The sequence below is a fragment of the Lissotriton helveticus genome, chromosome 1_2, assembly GCF_964261635.1.
Source record: "Lissotriton helveticus chromosome 1_2, aLisHel1.1, whole genome shotgun sequence".
Lineage (NCBI taxonomy): Eukaryota > Metazoa > Chordata > Amphibia > Caudata > Salamandridae > Lissotriton > Lissotriton helveticus.
The window spans coordinates 171,116,830-171,138,071 of NC_136058.1; positions in this window are offsets into that span (position 1 = coordinate 171,116,830).

A 21,242-nucleotide genomic window follows, 5' to 3' on the forward strand; every position below is an offset into this window, starting at 1 on the left:
ATACTAGGCTTTGATAGCTCCCTGGAATTTAACAACTCAGAAATCTATACGATCTTTCTATCTACCGCTATATATAGAATTATCTTAGCAGCCCGTTGGAAGGATACAGAGGCCCCCACATTTCAGGGATGGATAAATAGACTCCTGGCTATATACAAACAAGAAATGGCGATATACAAAACCAGAGGGAAAAAATCAAGAGCTAAAGGGGACTTGATCTGGGCCTCCGTAGCTAACTGGTATGAACAACAAAGGGTCTGACTACAAAGCTATTTAAACTAGCCAGAAATATCTTTCACCTCTATTAAGAGGCGTAGGGTTGGAAAATGAGGTTATATATCAGATGTGTATTGCTATTCTGTTTTAGGTTTACCTTTTATGTATTTGTCACATATCTACAACATCCAAATTGTAATGTTCATTCACAATTGTTTTTGTATTTAACGTTTTACGTTCAGCCTTGTCTCTCCTTCTCATTGTTGTATATCTAAAGAATGCTCAATAAAAAATTAAAAAAAAAAAAAAAAAAAAAAATGAAACCCTACGCTGCTATCAATAACATGCTGAGTTACTTCAAGTGTCTGTGATTGCACTTTGCATTCAGACAACTCGTTCCTCATTCTCACCCTTCACTTTCATGCTCACCTTGCACTCACAGTGATCACAATGCACTCACACTGATCCCGATGCACTCACACCATACCCCCATTTTCCCTGCACTCACAGTGATCACTCTGCACTCACAATGCATTTGTGCTGTTCACCCTGTACCTCACCCTGCAGTCACACAAGCACACTACTCAACCTGCACTCCTGTGACACTTCACTCACCTGTCCCCCTCACTGCTCAATCTGCAATCTGACTCAAATAAGCCCACCACTAACCATACATTCATTCGGCCCACTCTGCACTTACATCCGCACCCAAATACATTTGGTCACCTCACTCACCCAGCAGTCACCCTTCTCACCCTACTTTCACACTGTTGCATGACTCACCATCCACTCACATGGGCACTCCTGCCACCCACACAGTGCAGAGGGTTAATGTAACTGATACAAAGAACATGTGCAATGCAGATCACTGAACTGAGTGTGAGTAAACAATGAGTAATGCTATAAAAAAAATTAAATGTTTGCCAGAAAGGTGCTATAGAGAGATGAGATGCATCGTTGGTGAGTGGTAGTGAGGAAATTCATGGAGAAGCAGGAAATGGGGGGGGGCACCAAAAAAGACTGTTGCACTGTGTGCGACAAGTGCTAGGGCCAGCCCTGGCTGGGAGGGTTAGAACCCACCTGAAGTTCGGGTCTAGGTGCGCCCCTGCACACAAGTATGGGCATGTCGTGCCCCATCAAGGTTTTCGTCCGAAATTACAAAAGGACCCATTTACATGCACTGCAAGCCAGCCTTCCAGGGGGCCCCTTGATAGAGACAGCTCAGTTTTTGACCTGATGGCCTGTAATAATTTCTAAACAGATTCTTGTAAATACTGTTTTGTTTAATTTCTTTTTAATTGGATTGATGTGAGGGAGTGTATTACTATTTGCAAAGAAATGTGTTTGTTTCATGCAACAACCACAAAAAAGTTTATGTTAGATCCAAGCGGGTCCTCCCATATGAAAAATTGGAGGCTATCACAGATATTATTCACTGTAAAATTAGTGGGCTGCTGCTTTGTTACAACAGTGAAAACACATCACTATCTCTGAATTTTAGATGTAAACGCTTTTAGAATGTTGACCATAGTGTCTGTGCACCATTAGTAGCCTGGCTAAAGAGGCTATGGCAGAGCTGAAAGTAAATAATTTAAACTCAAAGCTGTACTGAACAGGGGCCCCCAAAATAGTTATGGCCCAGGGCACCTAAAATCCTTAACATGTCCCTGCCACCACAAAGTCTGTCGGACAACATTGCTCTGAAGTAAAATAGATAACATCATTAATATATTATTAGTTCTATTTTTTGTAACCATAAGCCCGACACGTGATCCTACAACTTTCCCACTGCTTCAGGCAAGCAACTTTTTGTACCACTAAGGAATTCTCAATTAGGTGTTCATTCAGCACCTCCAGGTGGACTTTCAACTTTGTATTGGGATCCATAACTGGTTGGTGGGCAATTATTCCATTATAATGCTGCCTAAAACGTTTGTTAATGATTTCTAGATATTATGCTTCTCGTGTACCAGCTCTGAGCTAGGGAGTGCTTGAAAAATCTGACAACACTGTCACACTTACAATCCCTGTTTTGGCAGAAAATGTCTGCAGAATATTCAGCTTTGAGAGAAACTGCTCACAAAACTTGCCTTTCAGCTCATCCTATTTATGTGAGATTGGGTTCTCAGCACTTGCGGTATTAAAGACTAAGTACCGTTCAAGACTGGATGTGGAGCACAACCAGAGGTTGGCAGTAGCAAAAATCCATCCACAGATTGCCGTCTCTGTGGCGAAAAACAGGCACACCCGTCACATTTATATTGGTGGTGTTATTATCAATTTATGTCAAGTGTAAAACAAAGCATCCTAGTAAAATCAATTTGCGCGCATTTTATCTTGAAAAATTGTGCTTTGAGCTGTGTAATAAGCCTCTGTCATTTCACCACACCCACTCACAAACCTGAAGTTTACTAAATACTCTTATTGTGTTGAACATTATTTGCTGGATATGGCCCAGGATATGCGTGTGTCGTTCGATTATGTAGTGTACCAGATTCCAGAAATTTCTATTAGGTGTTGGGGGGCCCAACATCTAAAAAAATTCAGTTGGAGGGACTCAACCTACAAAAGTTTGAAGACCTCTGCCTCACAGGTATCTAGGCCCTGAGAGCTTTCTTCTGAACATAACAGCTCTTAAAGTAAGCATACGAAGACCACATAGTTACTTGAGGAATAGCCAGGTTGTCAAGGCCTTCCTGAAGTACAGTAGATCAGTTGACAATCTGAGAGTGACTGGTAACTTGTTCCAGAGCTGGGCTGCTTTAACCGTAAAAGCTCATCCACCTTGTCTAGTCTTAAGGGAATCTAGTTGCACAGAGAATGTTCACTGTTGCTGAGCAAATGCTTCTTCCAGGGGTATTTCTCTTTAAAATCCATTGTAAGTGCAAAGGGCCAAAACCTTGAAGGGCCTTGAAGACAATACACATAGACTTCAAGGCTATCCTTTGTTTCAGAGGAAGCCAGTGCAGTTCTTTCATTGCAGCAGAAGTGAATGATCAATGAGGTCTGTTTAATGCCAGTTTGTCAGATGGTGTTTGGACTCTATAAGGTATGTTACTGTGATAGTCTGGTGCTCCCAGTAACAGCGCATTACAATAATATAGCCTGCTTAGAATTACACTGCACATAATTTGCGATTTAGCTTGGGTGGCAGCTGTGAAAAAAAGCTTCATAAGACCACGGAGAAGCTCATAACAGGTTCCTGCTACTTTATTGACATGGTTCTTCAGGGATAGATTTTTATCAAAAATAACTCTAAGTATGTGTAATATGTCAGGAAAGTATAGCTGGTTGGGAAAGGCCTAAAGTTAGAGGGGAGTTTTCATGGGGACTTTGTTTGCAGAAAAGCTGAGAAACTCAGTTTTATCCCTGGGAATTTGTGTTTAGCCAGTTAACAATGTCTGTCATGCAGTTCTGGAAAGCATCAACAACCTCCTGCTGGTTATTATTGATGGACAAAATCCATGCAGTGTCATTATTGTAGTTAACCAACCTGATATTATGGGTTTTGATGAGAGTAAAGAGTAGCCTCATATAAATATTAAAGGGAATAGGGCAGAGTGCTGAACCCTGTAGAACTTATTTTGGATAGCTTTAAAGACAGAGCAGTAAGGAATCAAGGCATAATCTAGCCAGGAGAGTTTTGTGGTTGACCGTTTGGAAGGCAGCCAACAGATTGAGTAGTATGAGAACTGTGGGCTGGCCGCTGTCCACCTTCAACTAAAGTTCATCCATGGTAAAGGGTAGGACCGACTCAGTACCATGCTTCTGGCCTAAAACTGGGCTGTTCTTCCTCTAAGAGAGAGTGCTCCTCCAGATACTGGAACAACTTCTTGCTGACAAAGAGCTTGAGTATTTTTACTTGGAATGGAAGAAATTATATCAGCCTGTAATTACTGAGGACCAACAGATCTGCCATAGATTCATTCAGCAGGGGGGTGACTATGGTCCACTTCCATATCTGTGGGATAGTACCCAAAATATTGATTGCATACCTGCAAGATAGAGGGGATCATCTCATCTGCCATCTCTTTCCATACCCTGTGTGGCAAGTGGTCAAGAGGTGAGCCTGATGAAGTTGCCATTGCAATGGCCCAGAAACCATCCTCAGATATTAGAACGAAGATTTTAAACCTATAGGAAAGATTATCTGCAGGATTATGTTTATATGTTTATCATTTGATACGATGTTACTTAATGCAGTAACTTTTGATATTAGAGGGAAGAGATGTAACTAATACTATATTTCCATCTGGAAGTGTTTCACTCTGATCAGGCACTATTGGTTCAGGAGCGCCTCCAATGTTCTCCAGAATCATGCTAAACGTCTTCTCGAAGAAATCAGCAAAATTGCCACAGACCCCTTGCGAGGGTGTTATTTCCAGTTTTTGATACTCGGATTTGGACAGATCACACAGAATGTCAAAGACCTTCTTTGAGCTATTAGGAGCAGCTGTTAAACATAGATGGAGATTGCAAGAGTCAAATGCAGGCGTAAAGGAGACAATGGAATGTGAATGGGAATGCACACCACTAAAATTGATGGAAGTGAATCGATGGGGAGGTTTCTCCACAAGCCACAAAATGTTTCCAATGAATGAAAAAAAAAACAAGAAAAGGTGCAATTTCTCAAATGTGAAGGCATTTTCACAAGCGCAAATGGGGATTCACCAATGTTTTGCAGGTTTTACAGGACTACTCTTTGTAAGCCCTAAATGTTGCAGGTTACCAAACATTTTCCTGGTAGCCTGTAAGAATTCCCAGGCAAAGTATTGCACCCATAAGAATAAGTTTATGTTTTTCTCTGTAAACCAGGGCTTAATATTATTATGAATTTGTAAAGCGGACTTTTACCCAACGGGCATCTTGGCATTGGTAAATTATCGAAGAGAAGAGGAGTCAAGCCTTTACTAGGAAGGAGTTATCTATTCTTGCATTTATCTATTTCCAGGGGTAGAGATACGTTTTTATGTCCTTCCTGTGCTGATTTGCTTTGCTGCTGCCGTCCAGACGCTGAGTCTTCGCTGTGCTCCTGTGAGCTTGCCTTCACCTCTACTACCACTGCTAGCGGTACCCGCTGCGCAGGTCCCGCGTCGCCTGAGGGCACCTTTTGACAGCGCTACACCCTGAACTGTGACTTTGGGTACTGGGACCTGCAGGGCTGCGAGCGTGTTGTGGGTGCAGGACTCAAAGTCCCAGGAGCGCCCACAACTCCCAATCGACAGCAGCTGGGACGCTCTCCCTGCAGGCTCCTCCCCTGGCTGGTCAAACGCGGTATTAACCCGCCTTCTCACCTGTATCAGTGGATTCCTGTGCTGATTTGCTTTGCTGCTACCATCCAGACGCTGAGTCTTCGTTGTGCCCCTGTGAGCTTGCCTTCACCTCTACTACCACTGCTAGCGGTACCCGCTGCGCGGGTCCCGCGTCGCCTGAGGGCACCTTTTGACAGCGCTACACCCTGAACTGTGACTTTGGGTACTGGGACCTGCAGGGCTGCGAGCGTGTTGTGGGTGCAGGACTCAAAGTCCCAGGAGCGCCCACAACTCCCAATCGACAGCAGCTGGGACGCTCTCCCTGCAGGCTCCTCCCCTGGCTGGTCAAACGCGGTATTAACCTGCCTTCTCACCTGTATCAGCGGATTCCTGTGCTGATTTGCTTTGCTGCTGCCGTCCAGACGCTGAGTCTTCGCTGTGCTCCTGTGAGCTTGCCTTCACCTCTACTACCACTGCTAGCGGTACCCGCTGCGCGGGTCCCGCGTCGCCTGAGGGCACCTTTTGACAGCGCTACACCCTGAACTGTGACTTTGGGTACTGGGACCTGCAGGGCTGCGAGCGTGTTGTGGGCGCAGGACTCAAAGTCCCAGGAGCGCCCACAACTCCCAATCGACAGCAGCTGGGACGCTCTCCCTGCAGGCTCCTCCCCTGGCTGGTCAAACGCGGTATTAACCCGCCTTCTCACCTGTATCAGCGGATTCCTGTGCTGATTTGCTTTGCTGCTGCCGTCCAGACACTGAGTCTTCGCTGTGCTCCTGTGAGCTTGCCTTCACCTCTACTACCACTGCTAGCGGTACCCGCTGCGCGGGTCCCGCGTCGCCTGAGGGCACCTTTTGACAGCGCTACACCCTGAACTGTGACTTTGGGTACTGGGACCTGCAGGGCTGCGAGCGTGTTGTGGGCGCAGGACTCAAAGTCCCAGGAGCGCCCACAACTCCCAATCGACAGCAGCTGGGACGCTCTCCCTGCAGGCTCCTCCCCTGGCTCGTCAAACGCGGTATTAACCCGCCTTCTCACCTGTATCAGCGGATTCCTGTGCTGATTTGCTTTGCTGCTGCCGTCCAGACGCTGAGTCTTCGCTGTGCTCCTGTGAGCTTGCCTTCACCTCTACTACCACTGCTAGCAGTACCCGCTGCGCGGGTCCCGCGTCGCCTGAGGGCACCTTTTGACAGCGCTACACACTGAACTGTGACTTTGGGTACTGGGACCTACAGGGCTGCGAGCGTGTTGTGGGCGCAGGACTCAAAGTCCCAGGAGAGCCCACAACTCCCAATCGACAGCAGCTGGGACGCTCTCCCTGCAGGCTCCTCCCCTTCCTTTTCAGATAGTATATTTTCAACTACAGAGTCCCGCTGCGCGGGAGCGCGCGGGAGGGCGCCGGGAGAAGCCCGGGACAAGGGCGGGACCGTCTGAGGCCGTCCAGGGACGAACAAGGACAGGACGGGCCACCCCACTTTCATCTGCCATTTGGATTAATATGCTTGTGTAGTTATAGAGTCTTTTGCTCCAAAAGTTTCCGGTAATAACGTGGAAAGGTATTTGCTTTTCTCTTGATGACCACTCGACCTGCTAAACACATCGTTTCACCGTATACCGGCAACCATTATCTACAAACCTATAAACCTGAGAAAAAGAACTTTGTATGGCCTACAAAAAATTAAGATCTCGTACCATATTTATGAAGAGAATGGGTACCGAGGAAGCAGTAAGGAAATCCTCCGCTAAAGCAATAAAACAAGGTCAGATAACTGGTACGCCTGCAATCAGTAACTACTTTTTAGCTCTCTCGCCAAAAAAACAATCTCGGACACCCGCTCAAGATCTACTTGTAAAAATGGAAAAATCGCCATCTAAGGAGGCGTCTGAGCTACCACCTTTGGATGTTCAGACTACTCCAATGTTAAGTCTTCTAGGTTCTGACTTCAACCATCAGATATTACTTTCAACACAGGAGTCTCAAACATCGATACTTGAGTCATCAAATCTAGCAACTATAACACCCATAAAACAAATAAGCTGCCTCTCGGATCACGAGGATCTCTTTCAAAATGATATAAAACTGATGGAAAATATTTCTGATATACAATTAAATCCAGACATTCTACAAATTGAGTCTCAAGAACAACTTCTAGATTCCAAAATAGATCTGGATACATCACTGGAAACATTTCTACCTAATAATATCAATTCAACTAATTCTGTGACACCTATCTCAAAGGCTCTCTATACTTTGCAGGAAATACTGGAATCGGTTCTCTCTTTCTTAAGCAACATTTTAGAAAATTCTGACCAAACTCTGGAGGTTCAAATTGGTATTTTGAAATTCTTGGTAGAAGAAAAGAGGAAAAAAGAACATACTGAATTAGCAAATAATATACAGACAAAAGAGGTCAAAAAGGAGCTTCCCAATTCTTCCTCTGTAACAAAAACCCCAACTTCGGAATTTCAAAATAAATGTGATAACTGTACTCAAACATCTATTCAAAAATCAGTTCGTCAATTAAATACAAAGACACAGAAAAACTCCAAAAAGGTCGTAATATACTCCCTAAAGAAACTCTTTAGAGAGGAACCTACATCGGCATCTATAGAGTATCCGATCTTTTCAGTTGCTAAAAAATCCAACTTGAAAAAAGGCACCGATGAAGGAGAAGAAGAAACCACCACTATACCTGTATCAGATGAAGTTGGAGATGATAAGCTTTTCCAAACGAAATGTAACAAAGGAACAAAAGGAAAAATCAGAAATAGGAAACCACTAAGAAGAATTAACAAAAAGAAAGCCAAAAAAATCCGATTCAAAAATGTAATCTCCCTCCAAAATAATGAGGAAGGTCTTATGGATAAAGAAAAAATCAATCACTTTTCAGTAGATGAAAGGAATGATGCAACAAATATACCACTGATAAAACAATTGAACCACAAAGCGCCTGAATATATTCCTACCAGAGTAAAAAGCAAAGTTGATCAAATTAATACAGAAACAACTGAGTCTAATAAGATGATGTCCTTTGGTAGCGAACAGACTACGACTAAACAATTACAGTTTGAAGAACTCTTTCCAATCGATGATTTACCCCTAAACCGAGGAAGGATAATCAATTTATTACAGCAAATCTATTCTTTACAAACTATCACTAGCAAAGAAATAGATCTAGTAACTTTCCCTATAAAAGAAAATCGGAAAATAGCGAAAGTAGCCTTCTGGTCATCTGTCGTTCCTGGAATCATCATAAGGGAAAAGGAAACGCTACATAAATGTGGTTACGACGTCATAGAGACATTTCCACCAAAGAACATCAGAATTAAATCAACTGGTATTCAAAATACCAACATGAATATCCCAATTAACAACTGGTATACTAATACCTCTAATCATATTGATTTAGGGCGAAACTGCTCTAGGATGAATACCTTAACAATTCATGTAAATAATGGAGAAAGAAATGTATGGAGCCAAGATCAACAAAAAGAAAAAGAGGACAGAAAGACAACAGAATCTTGGGCTTGGGTTTCTGAGGCCATAAATAGCAATAAATTAACACATCAACCACAATGTACTGTTTAACAGTGGCTTAAAGATTACCTCGTGGAATATAGCCGGAAAATCCAACAACAAAATGAATGCAGCACTGAAAGACAACCCTGATATTTTAGCTATACAGGAATCATGGGCAGTGAAATCCTTCAATCAGAAGGGCTATTTTGTCTATGATATCCCGGCTATAGCAACCAGCAGAGGACATGCTAAGGGTGGACTGGCTATTCTCCTCAGCGAGGAACACTTATGGTCTCAAAAAGTTATCGAATCTAAATCCAACTATTTTCAATGTGTTAAGGTCAACCTAAAGACTAATATTCTTGACCAAAAAAAGGCCTTTCTGTTTTTTAACGTGTACATTCCTCCAGGCACCACCCAGGACGTCATCTTCATTGAAACTATAGATACAATCTCAAAGATAATTGAAGAGCAAGTAAACACCCCGTATCTAATTATGGGTGACGTGAATGGAAAAATCTCAAACGCCGAAATTGGTAAATGGGCAAAAATCTACGAAGAAGAAACACTAGACCTATCTATTCCAATATTCCCAAAAGGGAAAGTCTCTGACAAAAGAGGGAAAATGCTACTAGCATCATTGCCAAATATAAACGCAACAATTTTGAATGGTAACGTAGATGGTGATAGACCGGCATCCTTCACGAGGCGGGGATACGGATCTTTTTCAATTATTGACTATTTAATATGTAGTATGGAGATAGTGGATACATTCCACCATCTGAATATCAAACTTACAGACGATAGCGACCACGCTTTATTACGTTTAAATACTGGATGGTCAGTAAAATCCTCTTCATCGAATCCAATTATGTATCATAACTGTAAAATTGAAATCAATGATAAGCAGAGGCGAATATTTTGGAATCCAAGGACCCTGGATCATATCAATGGAATGATCTCACAAAATAACCTTCTAACCAAAATGCATTCAGAAGATCAAATAACAAATTTCGAATGTATTATGACGAACCTTAAAAGATCTCTGCTTAATAGGATAAAACAATGTAAAAAGAGAAACTACAAGATGTCCAATGAAAATACAATCAGGAAGAGGCTTAACAAACTCATACGAGGACAATTCTTAAATTTCTCACCTACTATACAGCAAGAGATAAATAAACTGAAAAATCAATTAAGAAGAGTTAAGAATAGCCAAAAAAGAAGGCAACAGGATAAAAATTGGGTGGAAATTCATGAGGCAGCAAAAAAATATAATCAAAGAAAATACTGGTCTTTGATAACCAAAATAACTGGAACTAAAAAGAAATTACATGCCATACCAGTAGCACCGCAGGAATGGGAAACATATCTAACTGACCTATACAAAGTAAATTCTACTGAAATCGACAGTAATGCCACTGATACCACCTTGGAAAGCAAACTAACAACAATAGAAAAAAGTACAGCATTTTCTATCGAAACACATATAAGAAAAGCTAGGAATACTTCTGCGTCAGGCCCTGATATGATACCAATTATAGTTTTGCAGCTATATGCAAGAGAATGGAGTAAGATGTTAACATCACTTTTCAATCATATCTTTCGCACCAGGAGATTACCAAAGTCGTGGCAGGGAAGTACTATAATCCCAATATATAAAAAAGGGAGTCAAAACATAGCTAGTAATTACCGCCAAATCGCACTAATGGATGCCACAGGGAAAATTTTCGCTGCGGAGGTGCTGGATAGATTAAAAGACTGGTGCTTTTCGCAGGGAATAATACCGATGTACCAAGCTGGGTTTCGCCCTAACCATTCGGTCAGTGATAACATTTCAATCCTACAGACCATTTTGGACAAATATATTGGGGGGAAATCACAACCAGTGTATGCAGCATTCATTGACTATTCCACTGCGTTTCATCGGGTCGATAGACCAACTTTATGGAATAAACTGAGAAGACTTGGGATTTCGGAAAATTTACTGCAGATTATAATTGAGCTCCATACGAATACCTGGTCCCAGGTACAAATGGGAGGTGAAAAGGGTCTGACGAAACCAATTCAAACTTTGAATGGTCTTAAACAAGGGTGCCTTCTTGCACCGATTTTATTCTCATTATATTTGAGTGATTTGCCATACCATCTGCAACAATGCTCCAGTCTACCGCCAAAGGTCGCTTCTCAGAACATACACTCTTTGCTATATGCAGATGAGATTGTTATGTTGGACCTTACACCTTTTGGTCTACAAAATTTATTGGATTCCTTAAATGTTTATTCAAAAGATCATTTCTTAATCCCAAATTTAACAAAAACTAAAGTGGTAGCCTTTTCTGGCAGGAAAAAAAGCGTCAAATACTGCTGGAATCTCGATGGGATTAGAGTAGAGGAAGTAGATGAATACCCTTACCTTGGCAGGATTTTTACAAAGAACTTACAAAACACAAAACAAATAAATAATCTAAAGAAAAAATCTGAAATACATACTGGGGCACTCTCTAGATTATACACTGCCACTGGAAATAGGCACTTTTCCTCACTGCTCAAAGTGTATAGAGTCAAAATTCCATCGGTCTTGTCTTACGCAACTGAGCATTTACCAACGAAACAGTGGTCCTTCATGGACATTACCGAAGGAAGGATCCTGAAAAAAATACTAAAGGTCTCCAGTTCAACTCCAGTACAAGCCCTCAGATTGGAATTTGCATTAACAAGCTCCTACGCCACAGCTGTGGCAAACGTCATTCGATGGGCCTATAACATCCTGCATGCAAAAGAGGGAACACTGAGATTTTTGTTAAAGATTGAGACACTCAAAACAGATCCTATAAAATTTAACTTCTCCAAGAATATGTCTGAGGTATTTAAAATCGCGAACCTCACCAATGATATTCTGTTATCCTGGTCAAAATCCCAGTTAAAACTTTTTTTGAAATGCTTTACACCAAGATTAAGTTATGATCTCGATTTTCTGCATTGTAGTAAGCTATCTACTTATAAATCCTACATTGAGACCTTGGAATATAAGCAAACACGGCCATATTTGGGGTTTTGCCTTACACATGGAGCAAGAAGGGCCATAACGATGTTGCGCTTAGGTATCCTACCTGTTTCTGCTTTTACATACAAATGGTCACCAGGAGATTCCTCGATCTGTAACCTCTGTCAAGGAGGTGATCAAGACATTGTACATATGCTATTTGTTTGTCCCCACCCAAATGTAGTTAGAGCAAGGGTGAGATATCTTGAACCGGTATATCAGAAATTTAACATTACTACAGTAAACAATGTATTATTATTATGTAAACAACCAACTGATGAATGGGTTTGTTATAACTTCTACAAATTTTTAAAATCTTTTTTAAAATTGTATTAACGCTTATGTTATCTATGTAAAATGTAATTAATTTGTGGTCCTCAGTTGAGTACCATAACAAATAAAATACTTTTGACTTTGACTTTTATGTCCTTCCTGAAACTCAGCAGATTTGTGTTGGCTCTAAGGGAGAGAGGAAGTTTATTCCAGAGACGTTCACATTGTACCTGAAAGGGTCTGCTTTCTACTCTTGTTTTTTTAAATGAGGGGTAGACAGGAGGGCAACCTGGGAAGATCTTAGAGTTCTAGAGGGTTAATATAGTCCAGTCATTTGCTAAAGGGCTATAGGTCTTTTGCCATTTACTGCCCTATGGGTAATGAATATTGCCTTAAAAATGCACCTTTCCTTTACTGGTAGCCAGTGTAGTTTGTGTAATGTTTCTGATGCTGAGTCCTTTCTCCCTTGATTTAGTGTCAGTTTAGCTGCCAACAACTGGATCCTCTGGAGCCTTTGAGGAGGTAATCGGTACTACCTATTAACAAGGAGATGCAGTTGAGGGCGGAGTCAGGAGAACATGGTGACTGCATACTGAGTAGCCCCTGCGCCTGAGATTTCCATCGGTTTCCCCATCGAGGGTTAGATCGCCTAATGGACCGCTTTATGGTGCGCCATGGTCGGTAAAGTAACATACCTTCTACCGATGTCCTCATATTTGTTTTTGGGCTTGTTTTCTCCTCTTCTTCCTCGCATACGCTGAGGCGGGGCGGCGCGTAAAGCTGAAAGGCTCTGTTGCGTGGCCGCAGTGAGACAGTGAGGCAGCGGGATGGCAGGGGATGCAGAGGCTGTGTGGCCTGCGGGACGGTCCGCGTGACAGTCCGTGTGATCCAGTTCGGGGTTTGGAGTTTTTTTTTTTTCGTGCCCTGGTGTTTGGGAAGACGCTTTCCTCTCCGAGGCGGAGGGGCGGCGGCTGCATGTGACAGCTGTGATTAAGTCTGAGGCCCCGGTGGGCTGGTTTTTTTTCTGCGCAATATCGCTGGGGGACAGATCAGTCTCCTCTCCTATCTGGCTTTTTTTTCTTTAGTTTTTCTTCAGGGTTTTTTTTTTGTTTTTTTTTTAGTTAGACAGGCCAGTCAGGCCTGCCAAAACACGGATGTGCATCGGAGCAGATAGGGAGTGCGGAGACATGGAGTGTGGAGAAGGGGGTGACAAGCACAGCTTCCCCAGCCTTGCTTGTGTGGACACTGGGACTTGTTTTTCTTTTTCCTCATCCGGCTCCACGCGTTGGGGGACTGTGGCACTGGAGTTAAGGAGAAGTCACAGAGTGGCAGCCCAGGGCTTCCTTAGGGGAGGTATTAAATGAGTAGCAGCATAATGCATTCTGAAGTGGACTAAGGAAGCGAAGCATTTGGAGGTACAAAATTTGGGTGAAGTAGAGCCGGGGCCGGCGAAGTCTCAAGCCCAGCTTATCCAAGACACCCAGGGCACCCAGTTCCATGAGGATTGGCAGGTTAAAGGGGTTGGAATAGCTAGGGGGGTGTTTTTGCCCATGCCCCTGCATCTGTCCTTTCTCCTCCGAGTAATAAAAACAACTGGAGGGACAGGAAGCACAGGTCTAAGCCTGATAAAAAAGCAGCCGGCCAGTTGCAGTTGAGCAAATTAAAGGGGGGTTTAGATACTACACCAGATACCAGACCAGATACCTGCAGTCTTACCCCCGGGGGCATTGAGAGTGGTAGTGATTGTGAGGAGTTGGGCAGTGGCAGAGGTGGTACGGGTCCCGGGTGGACGGTGGTGAAGGCTAAAACCAGGAAAGGCGGGAAAGGCAGTAAAACGTGTACCTCTGCTTTTCTATCAGGAGAGGTTAAAAAGAAAAATCCCAAACTTCCTAAAGCCAAGTCTAAGGGCCCTTTGTTAGATCCAAGACCTAAAATTACGCCCTCCCTCAGGTCTTATTTTAAGGTCTTGCCAGCAGTACTGTGTTGGGGGGAAGCTGGTAGAATGACAGGAGAGGTTGGACTTCAGTCAGCACCAGATTCAAGCGAGCCATGCACCCCTACTCCCTACTTAGTGAAAGTAAAAGTATATCTAGGTACCGATAGGCTGGTGGGAGATCACACTACTGTAGATAATATAGTAGATACAGACAGCCCTGAGCCAACAGCAAGAGGTGACAGGATGGAGTTAGGAAAAGAGGGGGGAGAGGAATCCACAGGTCAGATCCCTCATGAAGCCACCATAGAGAACCCTCAGGATTCACCTAAGGGTCATAGTCTGGTAGTGAATATCGTGGGAGTGTGTGCGGATGGAGCAGTAATGGCCAAAAGTTTAGAGGCTCCGGCACTGGCTCCGGCGCTGGCTCAGGCCTTGGTCCCGGCTCAAGCTCATGTTCCGGCTTAAGCTCCGGCTCCAGTTCCGGCCTTGGACTCGGCCCTGGTTCAAGTTTCCATTTCGGCTACAGAGGCTCACTCAATCTCCTCTTTAGAATTACTCGTGGCCTCACTGGCAGTGGATATAAAGAAGGGTTTTGAGGTCTCATCTTCAAACCAAGGGGAGATCAGAAGTTTTTGTGAGTCATTAGACAAAAAAGTTGATCTTTTGAATGTAAGGACAGAAACCCTGAAATCGGAAGTGGGGACACTAACTGGTCAGGTGAATGTCATGAAGGGGGACTTCGCAGCCTTGAAGAAAGAGGAGGGAGCATTGAGAGACAGGCTGGAAATGGTGGAGAACAAATCCCGTAGGAATAACTTACGAGTATTGAATGTCCCAGAGGGCAGTGAGGGGAGTGATTTAAAATCTTTTATGATAAACCCCCTAAAAGAATCACTGGATTTAGAGATCACTGCCGAAGAGTTGGACAGGGATATTCAAATAATTCATCGGGCCCCTTCTGATGCAATCTGAACCATTCCAAGCCAAGGAAAATCCTTATTAATTTCCATACCTACTCAGTAAAAGAGAAAATCTTGAATCGTTCTCTTAAACTTAAATCGCAGAGGGGCAAGGACTTTCCTTTTCAGATTTGATCAGATTTGGCTAGATCTACTCTAGATCGACAGTGGGAATTGGAAAGGAAGCTGGAAGAATTAAAATAATTGGGAGCAGTGGCCCAACTAAAATGTCCCGCTTCCTTGAGGATCATGTTAAAAAAGGATGTACAATGTAAGATCGGTACAGGAGGCTGAGGATCTCCTCGGAAATATACAGTTGGGTTAAGCATATACAAGCCGTAGGCGATGGCAGCTTTTGAGACCTGTCCCCAGATCCATATCAATTTATAACTAAGTACTAAGTACCTGTTTATGTAGGAGAGGATCGGGGAAAGAATGGTAAGGTTTTCCTTAGAATGGGGGTAGAAGGGGGAGGAAGGTGTGACAAAAGGGATAAGATAGATACCGATTAGATCTTTCTCTTTCCTATCTTCCTCTTATCCATTTTTTTTATCTCCCCCCCTCTCTCGGAGAAGGATAGGCTTATACCTGTGTCTGTATTTAAGGGTAAGGATATTAAAAGGCATCTAATAACAGAGGTGGGTAGGTCGACTCCCCTAGGTGGGGTTTCATGCTTTGCACTCCTGGGGGGGGGGGGGGGTTGTGTACTTTTTCTTTATGATGGGGGCACAGGGTGGAAATGTTAGGTTGCAATACCTGGACTATTTTTATCCGGATTGTTAGGGGTTGGGTTCTCCAGGGGTGGGGGTAAGGGAAGGGGGGAGGGAAGGAGGGTTAAAAGCTTCAATAAAAACTTAATTTCCGATTTTTGATTTGTCTAGCTTTAGAATTAAAGTGAAAGGCGTAGGAAAGGTACGGAGGGCACTAATAACTAATATTTCGCAGCTGGCTAGGGTAAAGAAGGGAGAGCCACCATGACTTCTCTGCAGATTCTTTCCTGGAACGTCAATGGCCTGCGCACCAGGCCAAGGAGAGACAAGATTCTACAATACCTACGAGACTCTATGGCACAGGTCATTGTCTTCTAGGAAACACATCTAATGGAAGAGGAAATGACCGCCCTGTTGAAGCCACACACTTGGGTGGGCTCTCACGTCAGCACCAACCAAACAGCAAACATCGGAGGGGTATCTATTATATTTAAGACCTCAGCTAGGGCCCATGTCTGCTCTTATATAAAAGATCAAAATAGAAGGTGGGTGATCGTTAAAATCTTAATTATGGACACCCCATTAATTTTAACCGGATATTACGGCCCTAACCAGGATGACCCTTCTAGTATGAAGAGCATCTTTTCACACTTATTGGACTTTCCAGACCCAATCGTCCTAGCAGGTTACTTTAATATTGTGTTAAACCCGGTACTGGATAAATTACCATCTAATAGAGCAGCTGCCCTGTCTAAATCTCGAGAGTATTTGCTGGGGGCCATGAAACAGTATACTTTATCCGACATCTGGAGAGATAGATCGGGGCAGCAGCAGGGGGTGTCGTATCAGAATTATAAATATAGACATCAGTCACGTATTGATTTTGTGTTGATAAGCTACTCATTAAGAAGTCTGGTTAAGAGCGTAGTGTATTTGGCAGCTCACCTCTCAGACCATTCTGGTGTCCTCTTGACTCTCAAATGCCAAGCATCTAGCCCAATTAGGACTTGGTCCTTTATTAGTGCTATTCTCTGGGAGAAGGAAGATGAACTCTATATTTCACAAGAAGTGTCATGGTGCTTAGAGGTGAATGTGGGTACAGCCTTAATCACCTCAGTTGGGGATTCTTTGAAGGCCTTCCTACGGGGACAAATTACTAACAGGTCCTGTTGTTGGAATAAAATGTATAAGGAGGGGATCTCAGACATTGAGAATAGGCTGAAGGACGCAGAGGTAGATCTTTCTGCTCAAATGTCTCCTGAAATCCTACAGAAGAAGCGAGATAGGATCAAGGATTTGAAAAACCAGCTTGATAGTATTTTGAACACCAGGCTGATTCGAAGGTGGGAAGCCAGCAAAATCTCACAATTCAAATATGGGGAAGGTGAGGGCAAGCTTCTTGCTTGGAAGAGTAGATCGGATCGAGCTAGGAGCTACATCAAAGAGATTAGAGATGAAAGAGGTATTTCTGCAACAGATGAAGAAATCCGAGATGCTTTTCAGTCCTTCTTCCAGAACATCTACCTGGAGGACGGCAATGCAGATAGCCAGCATGCCCAAAGGTGGCTTGAGGATATTACGCTTCCCTACATCGGAACAACAAAGATATTTGGACAGGGATTTTTCCTGTCTTGAAGTAAGGGAAGCAATCTTTAATACTAAGAAGGGCAAGGCCGCAGGGCCAGATGGCTTACCCTCAGAAATATACAGGGCTATAGCGGATCAGGTTCTCCCTTTTATGACCAGGCTCTTTAATCAGATTCTGCAAAAAGGCCTGATTCCGCCGGACTCATGGAACAAGGCCATTATAGTATTGATATTGAAACCTGGGAAAGCGGCATCTGATTGTGGGTCTTATAGACCCATATCTTTATTGAATGTTGACTATAAAATCTTTACATCTATAATGGCAGCTCGACTGGGTACAGTGGTGGGGGACGTCCAGCTCCTAGATCAGAAGTGCTTTGTAAAGGATTGGCAGTTATCACATTTACCGTACCACCTTACCGGGGCAATAGACCTGGCGTCCGCTTATGCTCTACCTCTGGCAGCAATGACCTTAGACGCCACCAAGGTCTTCGACAGGGTAAACTCACTGTACCTATTGGAGGCCTTGAAAAAATGTCATTTCGGCAAGAAGTTCTGTCGCACTGTACAATCTATTTACAGGAGCCCCTCAGCTAGGCTGTTGGTAAACGGTGGTCTCGCAGCACCCTTTAATATATCTAGGGGCACCAGACAGGGCTGCCCACTCTCCCCTCTCCTTTTCGATCTGTATATCGAGCCATTTGCACAACGGCTAAGGGAGGATATTAACATTCAATCTTTTAGGTATGGAGAGTGGGAGAGGAAGGTAGCCCTGTATGCCGACAATATTTTAATTCTTACAGCTGACCTTGACAGGGCCTTCCCAGCTGTTATCAGTCAAGCCTAAGATTTTGGTTTGATTTTGTGGCACGAAGTCAACGCGGCTAAAACAGAGGTAATGGTTTGGAACCACGGGGCAAGTCAGCACCAGTATCACACAAGTTCCACTATGAGGTATCTGGAAGTTAAAATAGTTCAAGATATAGTTCAGATTGCGGAAACAAATCTGATGGCAGTGCCGAGAGAGTGTGTAAAGCTGATGCCGACCAGGACCTCGTTACCTCTCTAAATCATCGGTAGGGACAATCTGGCTAAAATGACGATACTCCCTAAAATCTATTTTCTTTTTAACTGTATCCCACTGTACTTTGACAACATACTAATTGATAACATTGAGAGGAAGGTGAATTCTTTTGTGTGGGGGTATAAATATGCGAGATTGGCCTGGAAAAAGCTGAGGCGCCGTAGAGAGAATGGGGGTCTGGCTTTACCTGACATCCAGATTTATGCTTGGGCTTTCTAACTCTCTCATGCCTGGATGTTTTTAAAAATGTCGGCTAATACTGGGATAGGAGGGATGTTTTTAGCAATTGTTAGAACTGGCACCTTGGCGTGAGTCTCCCTTCCACTTTTGGCTGCTGTGCCCCATATGTTTTGCTGGTGTTAGCTGCTCAGAGCACTGTGCCACTGCCAATCAGTGCCACAGTGCAAGTGCTCCCTGTACAAAGTGTATATGTGATTGGTTTCCATGATTGGCTTATTTGGTTTACTGTCAGATGCCAGTCAAGTGCACCAGGAGTGCCAGGGCTTGTAAATCCAAATGCTGCTAGTGGGCCTGCAGCACTGGTTGTGAGACCCACAGAAGCAGCCTTGTAAAAAGTGTCTAAGGTCGCCATTGCAGAACCTGCGTGCAATCTGGTACTGTCATGCTGGCTGGGCAAGCGCACACACTTGCCAGCCCATAAACCTTCCCTTTACTTCATGTGAGTCACCCCTATGGTAGGCCCAAGGGCAGGGTGCATTGTAAGCTTAAGGTAGGACAAGCCCTGATGTGTGTGGCATGTCCTAATAGTGATTTAAAGCCATTTTCGTTTTTCACTATTGTAAGGCTACCTGTTTTCATAGGCCAGAATGGGCTGCTGGAATTATTACACTCTACAATCCTAGCAGGCTCAGGGAACATGGTAGAAATTCGAGTTTGGTATGCCTGCACTCAGAATAATAAAATACATCTTTTAGCAAAGTTAATTTTAATGTTCTGTGTTTGCAAATACCACTTTTAGAAAGTTGGTATTTGCTTGCCTAACCATTTCAGCCCGCCTCTGCTCTTATGTGTATCTGCTGTCTGGTTTCTGTGAGTGACAGGGCTTGGGAATTCCAGGAGACAGGCTGGGCAGCCAGGTGGTTAATAGAAAGATTACACCAGGATGGGTCGGAGGAGTGCCCCTTGACTCTGAATAGGGCTGTGCTCTGCCACCACACTGCCGGCTCCACCTCCTGCGGAGCGTCTGATGTCTCTGCCCTGCTCCCTGAAAGAATAAGCCTGCAGCATGTCAACAAAGTGCTCAGAAACTGGACTGAACTAGGCACAGGCCCCCTGGCCTGAAAGAACAAAGGATTTTCAGTATAAAGATAGGAGCCCTGCTCCTAAAAAATCAGATCCTGTTTGAAGAAAGAAGAACCTCTGCCCGACGAGAAGGACCCCGGAAAAGCTACAAGGAGGAGTACTGTCTCTGACCTGGGAGACTGGCCTGTGGTGGGTGCCTTGCTGTGAGAGGAGAGAAAAAAATTGAAGGAACTTGTAGTAATGGCATGTTCCTTTAATTGGAATGTTATATATGTAATTGGAATGTTTGGGTGCAGGGCAACAGTAACTGGTAGATCTTGTGTCATTCTTGATGTACCTTTACTGGAGCTGCACGTATATCTTCTCTCTTTTGATTAAATACTTCTTCCAGCCTACATCTACTCTCTGTTTCCTGTTTTCACGTCTTATTGAAGTCACTACAATTTTTGGCGACGAGGGTGGAAGCAAGGGAAAAATGAGACGGTAGAAGAATTTGTTTCGGCCTTGAAAAAGTTGGCAAGGAAGTGTGAGTTTGCTCAGTTACATGATGACCTTATATGTGACCAGGTAGTGATGTATACTAAGAATAAGGTATTACAGGATAAATTGTGGGTAGTGTGGTAAATAAATAAATTATTACCGGATCTATTTTTCAGGATACTCATATAAACAGATAGCTCAATAAATAAGAGTCAAGATTCGAGGTAGCTGAAGTTTACAGGCTTTAATCAGGCATAAAGGACAGGAACAGGACAGCCTGTACGGGAATAGGATGGCAGCTGCCGGGGGCAGGATCTGGGAGCATAAGGGATAACTTTTTAATAACAGTGCACAATATATATAGTAAAACAAAATACATTACATTCAATACAGTAGGCGTAGCAGTAGGCGTGGTTCGTAACAGTCGCGAAAGATAAGGGTAAAATGATGTAACAAGAAGGCGTGTACAGGGCGTATACATAGACATGTGATGTAAACGTAACAGAATATGTCATAAAAGGGGCGGAAACATGGAGGGGGCTACCTGAGCAGCTGGGACCTCTAACCTAGTGGTGCGCGCAAACTGACAATGACGTGTTACCAGGGAGAACTGGGGCTATGACTTCTGTGCTAGAAGAGGAGACTAAAGTCTGGAGTGTCAGAGCGACATGTACCCAGGCATATCTAGTATCTGGTGTTTAAAGTACATGTTGATAGAATCCAAAAGTTATCAGGGTAAAGGCTAACAGACATTAAGACTGGTGCATGCATAATTCTACATGTAGTGCGTGTGCGGGGAATATTTTATGAATATTAATACAGTATTTCTCTTCCATGGAGACATAAAGGCTAGACCATGACGGAAACTATTGATGCGATGCAGTAGCTTAGGAATGCAGAGAAGGAGGGCTGAACT